The sequence below is a fragment of the Harmonia axyridis genome, chromosome X, assembly GCF_914767665.1.
Source record: "Harmonia axyridis chromosome X, icHarAxyr1.1, whole genome shotgun sequence".
Classification (NCBI taxonomy): Eukaryota; Metazoa; Arthropoda; class Insecta; order Coleoptera; family Coccinellidae; genus Harmonia; species Harmonia axyridis.
Genome location: NC_059508.1, coordinates 37,934,356 through 37,941,855, shown reverse-complemented (window position 1 = coordinate 37,941,855; position 7,500 = coordinate 37,934,356). Strand labels below are relative to the sequence as shown.

Below are 7,500 nucleotides of genomic sequence, written 5' to 3'. Positions count from 1 at the left end.
CTTATAAAAACCAAACCCGACCATGGATTTTGATTCTGATTGTTGATTATCGCTATTAGAACACATTAGGAGGCAACCAAATCAAATTTGAGAAAATTCCACGATCAGAAAATTTTTTTCGAAAAAAAAAAAAAAATTCGAGGACACCTCGGTCATGGCAAGTTATTTTCCACAATCCATTCCCCAATCGACGTACATCACAGAAAAAATCATCTCTCTAACTATCCTGGTTCAAAAGTTGTATCGGAACATTTTCACGTCGAAAATATATCTCTAAGTCCAGACCGATGCACCACGTAATCTCGGGCAGACCGATGCACAACGTAAATGACGATCGGGACCGGGGCGATCGGTCGTATCTGACACCGCCGGCTCGGTTCTAACATCGTCAATGAGTCGGGGTTGAAAAAAAGGACGTGAACATTTTTCCTTATAAAAATCAAACCCGATCATGGATTTTGATTCTGATTGTTGATTATCGCTATTAGAACATATAAGGAGGCAACCAAATCAAATTTGAGAAAATTCCACGATCAGAAAATTTTTTTCGAAAAAAAAAAAAAATCGTAATCACCTCGGTCATGGCGAGTTATTTTCCGTATTTCATTCCACAATCAACGTACAACATAGAAGAAATCATCTCTCTAACTATCCTGGTTCAAAAGTTGTATCGGAACATTTCACGTCGTAATATCTCGCCAAGTCCAGACCTCGGCGATAGGTAGTATCTGACACCGTCCGCTCGGGACTGACATCGACTTGGACTCGGGCTGATGATGGGGAGGCGTTTAAGGACGTGAACATTTTTCCTTATAAAAATTAAAGTCGACAATGAATATTGATTCTGATTACTGATTTACGCTTTAAAAACACATTAGAAGGCAACCAAATCAAATTTGAGGAAATTCCAAAATCAGAAAATTTTTTTTCAAAAAAAAAAAAATCCGAAAAATATTTTTCGATTCTGATTACTGATTTACTCTTTTAGAACACATTAGAAGGCAACGAAATCAAATTTGAGTAAAATCCAAAATCAGAAAATATTTTTCGAAAAAAAAAAAAAATTCGAGAACACCTCGGTCATGGCAAGTTATTTTCCACAATCCATTCCCCAATCAACGTACATCCCAGAAAAAATCATCTCTCTAACTATCCTGGTTCAAAAGTTGTATCGGAACATTTTCACGTCGAAAATATATCTCTAAGTCCAGACCGATGCAGAACGTAAACTCGATCATACCGATGCTTCACGTAATCTCGATCTTACCGATGCACAACGTAAACTAGATCACACCGATGCAGAACGTAAACTCGATCTCACTCGATCATACCGATGCTTCACGTAATCTCGATCTTACCGATGCACCACGTAAACAAGGGCAGACCGATGCAGAACGTAAAGTAGATCTTACCGATGCACCACGTAATCTCGATCTTACCGATGCACCACGTAATCTCCATCTTACCGATGCACCACGTGAACTGGATCTTACCGATGCAGAACGTGAATTGGATCTTACCGATGCACCACGTAAACTCGATCATACCGATGCACCACGTAATCTCGGGCAGACCGATGCACAACGTAAATGACGATCGGGACCGGGGCGATCGGTCGTATCTGACACCGCCGGCTCGGTTCTAACATCGTCAATGAGTCGGGGTTGAAAAAAAGGACGTGAACATTTTTCCTTATAAAAATCAAACCCGATCATGGATTTTGATTCTGATTGTTGATTATCGCTATTAGAACATATAAGGAGGCAACCAAATCAAATTTGAGAAAATTCCACGATCAGAAAATTTTTTTCGAAAAAAAAAAAAAAATCGTAATCACCTCGGTCATGGCGAGTTATTTTCCGTATTTCATTCCACAATCAACGTACAACATAGAAGAAATCATCTCTCTAACTATCCTGGTTCAAAAGTTGTATCGGAACATTTCACGTCGTAATATCTCGCCAAGTCCAGACCTCGGCGATAGGTAGTATCTGACACCGTCCGCTCGGGACTGACATCGACTTGGACTCGGGCTGATGATGGGGAGGCGTTTAAGGACGTGAACATTTTTCCTTATAAAAATTAAAGTCGACAATGAATATTGATTCTGATTACTGATTTACGCTTTAAAAACACATTAGAAGGCAACCAAATCGAATTTGAGGAAATTCCACGATCAGAAAATTTTTTTCGAAAAAAAAAAAAATCCGAAAAATATTTTTCGATTCCTATTACTGATTTACTCTTTTAGAACACATTAGGAGGCAACCAAATCAAATTTGAGAAAATTCCACAATCAGAAAATTTTTTTCGAAAAAAAAAAAAATTCGAGGACACCTCGGTCATGGCAAGTTATTTTCCACAATCCATTCCCCAATCGACGTACATCACAGAAAAAATCATCTCTCTAACTATCCTGGTTCAAAAGTTGTATCGGAACATTTTCACGTCGAAAATATATCTCTAAGTCCAGACCGATGCACAACGTAAACTAGGGCTGAACCGATGCACCACGTAATATCGGGCAGACCGATGCAGAACGTAAACTCGATCATACCGATGCTTCACGTAATCTCGATCTTACCGATGCACCACGTAAACAAGGGCAGACCGATGCAGAACGTAAAGTAGATCTTACCGATGCACCACGTAATCTCGATCTTACCGATGCACCACGTAATCTCCATCTTACCGATGCACCACGTGAACTGGATCTTACCGATGCAGAACGTGAATTGGATCTTACCGATGCACCACGTAAACTCGATCTTACCGATGCACCACGTAATCTCAATCTTACCGATGCACCACGTGAACTGGATCTTACCGATGCAGAACGTGAATTGGATCTTACCGATGCACCACGTAAACTCGATCATACCGATGCACCACGTAATCTCGGGCAGACCGATGCACAACGTAAATGACGATCGGGACCGGGGCGATCGGTCGTATCTGACACCGCCGGCTCGGTTCTAACATCGTCAATGAGTCGGGGTTGAAAAAAAGGACGTGAACATTTTTCCTTATAAAAATCAAACCCGATCATGGATTTTGATTCTGATTGTTGATTATCGCTATTAGAACATATAAGGAGGCAACCAAATCAAATTTGAGAAAATTCCACGATCAGAAAATTTTTTTCGAAAAAAAAAAAAAAATCGTAATCACCTCGGTCATGGCGAGTTATTTTCCGTATTTCATTCCACAATCAACGTACAACATAGAAGAAATCATCTCTCTAACTATCCTGGTTCAAAAGTTGTATCGGAACATTTCACGTCGTAATATCTCGCCAAGTCCAGACCTCGGCGATAGGTAGTATCTGACACCGTCCGCTCGGGACTGACATCGACTTGGACTCGGGCTGATGATGGGGAGGCGTTTAAGGACGTGAACATTTTTCCTTATAAAAATTAAAGTCGACAATGAATATTGATTCTGATTACTGATTTACGCTTTAAAAACACATTAGAAGGCAACCAAATCGAATTTGAGGAAATTCCACGATCAGAAAATTTTTTTCGAAAAAAAAAAAAATCCGAAAAATATTTTTCGATTCCTATTACTGATTTACTCTTTTAGAACACATTAGGAGGCAACCAAATCAAATTTGAGAAAATTCCACAATCAGAAAATTTTTTTCGAAAAAAAAAAAAATTCGAGGACACCTCGGTCATGGCAAGTTATTTTCCACAATCCATTCCCCAATCGACGTACATCACAGAAAAAATCATCTCTCTAACTATCCTGGTTCAAAAGTTGTATCGGAACATTTTCACGTCGAAAATATATCTCTAAGTCCAGACCGATGCACAACGTAAACTAGGGCTGAACCGATGCACCACGTAATATCGGGCAGACCGATGCAGAACGTAAACTCGATCATACCGATGCTTCACGTAATCTCGATCTTACCGATGCACCACGTAAACAAGGGCAGACCGATGCAGAACGTAAAGTAGATCTTACCGATGCACCACGTAATCTCGATCTTACCGATGCACCACGTAATCTCCATCTTACCGATGCACCACGTGAACTGGATCTTACCGATGCAGAACGTGAATTGGATCTTACCGATGCACCACGTAAACTCGATCTTACCGATGCACCACGTAATCTCAATCTTACCGATGCACCACGTGAACTGGATCTTACCGATGCAGAACGTGAATTGGATCTTACCGATGCACCACGTAAACTCGATCTTACCGATGCACCACGTAATCTCGATCTTACCGATGCACCACGTGAACTGGATCTTACCGATGCAGAACGTGAATTGGATCTTACCGATGCACCACGTAAACTCGATCTTACCGATGCACCACGTAATCTCAATCTCACCGATGCACCACGTGAACTGGATCTTACCGATGCAGAACGTGAATTGGATCTTACCGATGCACCACGTAAACTCGATCTTACCGATGCACCACGTAATCTCGATCTTACCGATGCACCACGTAATCTCAATCTTACCGATGCATCACGTAATCTCGATCTTACCGATGCAGAACGTAAACTCGATCATACCGATGCACCACGTTATCTCGGCAGACCGATGCAGAACGTAAAAAAAAAGCTTACAGCACGCGGTGTTCCCAAGCGGTCACCCATCCAAGTACTAACCGCGCCCGACGCTGCTTGGCTTCAGTGTTCTGACGAGAACTGGCAATTTCAGCGTGGTATGGCCGTAAACAACATATATTGCGATATTTTCTATGATATCTCACTTTTTGGGAGCGGAAAGGACGTGAACGTTTTTCCTCATAAAAAATGAAATAACTTTTGGATATTAATTCTGATTGTTGATTTAAGCTTTAAGAACACATTAGGACATATCTCAATGAAATTTGAGGGATTTCCGAAATCGAAAAATATTTTTCGAAAAAAAAAAAAAATCCCAGAAGACCTCGGTCATCTCAAGTTTATTTCCATATTCTATTACACAATCAACGTACATCACAAAAGGAACCATCTCTCTAACTATCACAGTTAAATTTTTGTATCGGAACATTTCACGTCGGAATATCTCGCTAAGTCCAGACCGGGGAGATCGGTCGCATCTGACACCGTCCGCTCCGGTCTAACATCGTCTTGGAGTCGGGGTAACGATGGAGAGGCGTTTAAGGACGTGAACATTTTTCCTTATAAAAATTAAAGTCGACAATGAATATTGATTCTGATTACTGATTTACTCTTTTAGAACACATTAGAAGGCAACGCAATCAGATTTGAGGAAATTTCAAGATCAGAAAATTTTTTTCGAAAAAAAAAAAAATTCAAGAACACCTGGGTCATGGCAAGTTATTTCCCACAATCCATTCCACAATCAACGTACAACATAGAAGAAATCATCTCTCTAACTATCCTGGTTCAAAAGTTGTATCGGAACATTTCACGTCGAAATACCTCGCCAAGTCCAGACCGGGGCGATAGGTAGTATCTGACACCGTCCGCTCGGGACTGACATCGACTTGGACTCGGGCTAATGATGGGGAGGCGTTTAAGGACGTGAACATTTTTCCTTATAAAAATTAAAGTCGACAATGAATATTGATTCTGATTACTGATTTACGCTTTAAAAACACATTAGAAGGCAACCAAATCAAATTTGAGGAAATTCCAAAATCAGAAAATTTTTTTTCAAAAAAAAAAAAATCCGAAAAATATTTTTCGATTCTGATTACTGATTTACTCTTTTAGAACACATTAGAAGGCAACGAAATCAAATTTGAGTAAAATCCAAAATCAGAAAATATTTTTCGAAAAAAAAAAAAAATTCGAGAACACCTCGGTCATGGCAAGTTATTTTCCACAATCCATTCCCCAATCAACGTACATCCCAGAAAAAATCATCTCTCTAACTATCCTGGTTCAAAAGTTGTATCGGAACATTTTCACGTCGAAAATATATCTCTAAGTCCAGACCGATGCAGAACGTAAACTCGATCATACCGATGCTTCACGTAATCTCGATCTTACCGATGCACAACGTAAACTAGATCACACCGATGCAGAACGTAAACTCGATCTCACCGATGCACCACGTGAACTGGATCTTACCGATGCAGAACGTGAATTGGATCTTACCGATGCACCACGTAAACTCGATCTTACCGATGCACCACGTAATCTCGATCTTACCGATGCACCACGTGAACTGGATCTTACCGATGCAGAACGTGAACTCGATCTTACCGATGCACCACGTAAACTAGGGCTGACCGATGCATCACGTAAACGACGATCGAGAGGCGCGAAAGGACGTGAACGTTTTTCATTATAAAAATTGAAATAAATGATAAATAATGATTCTGATTGTTGATTATCGTTTTTAATATGCATTAGTAGGCAACCAAATGAAATTTGAGGAAATTCCGATAACAGAAAATTTTTTCGAAAAAAAAAAAAATTCATGAAATCCTCGGTCATCGCAAAATATTTACCATATTCTGTTCGATAATCAACGTATATTTAAGAAGGAATCATATCTGTATCTATCTTGGTTCAAATTTTGTATCGGAACATTTTGACCAAAGTCCGAGCTTCGGCCGAAACAGACACCGCTGACCTGGCCTATCGATCGACCGAGAGTCGGGGATAGAGCGTAAGTGTTGTCTGGAGGGGAACCCTGTGCTCTCCTGACATATATAGGGAAGGTGGTCGCGTTGGGCGATGCAGAACGTTTGGATCGGGAATTATATTTTTGGTTCAGCTATTGGAATATGGTTTATTGTTGGTATATATTGGCGAAATAACGTTCTTACTGACTGGGGATATTCATAAAAATGAGTCCGGAGATTTTCAGATCGAAGTCCGAGTGATCCGACTTGGAAGGCGTGTTGGGTGGGTCGAGATGGCTTAGATCGATCAGACGAGGCGGGCTAAGTGTTGACGTCATGCATCGGTCCATTTTCAGATTGAGTCCGAGTAATCCGACTTTGAAAGAGTGTTGGGTGCGTCGAGACTGTTTAGATAGATCGGACGAGGCGGACTAGGTGTTAACGACATGCATCGGTATATTTTCTGATCGGAGTCCGAAGAAATCGGCCCTAGTAGGCGCAGCGGACGGTCGAGACGGCCTCGGTGGGTCGGATCGATCGGGAAAAGTTTGCTAAATCGTGTCTGGAGGGGAACCTTGGGTTCTCCTGACATATATAGGGGATAAGGTTTGGGTGAACGATTCTTCACGTAAAAGTTGAGTAATTTATTTTTCGATAAGCTTTTGGATATTGATGAGAAGTATATGTATATCTTCGATTAAAAGAATTCTTACCGTCTCGATGTATATTATATTAGATATATAAGAAATAGTTAACGTGATGCATCGGCCGATTTCCGGATCGGAGTTCGAGAGATGCGACTTTCGATGCGCGATGGGTGGATCGAGACGGCCTAGATCGATCGGACGAGGCGGACTAGGTGTTAACGACATGCATCGGCGGATTTTCTGATCGGAGTCCGAAGAAATCAGCTCTAGTAGGCGCGGCG

General features: G+C 40.9%; 1 non-coding gene across 1 annotated transcript; it reads right to left on the bottom strand.

The window, feature by feature from the left end:
- Positions 1-4,586: 4,586 nt before the first annotated feature.
- Positions 4,587-4,705, bottom strand: LOC123688416. The gene has a single exon (XR_006749938.1). It is a non-coding gene; the product is annotated as a 5S ribosomal RNA (ribosomal RNA).
- Between the last annotated feature and the right edge of the window lie 2,795 nt (positions 4,706-7,500).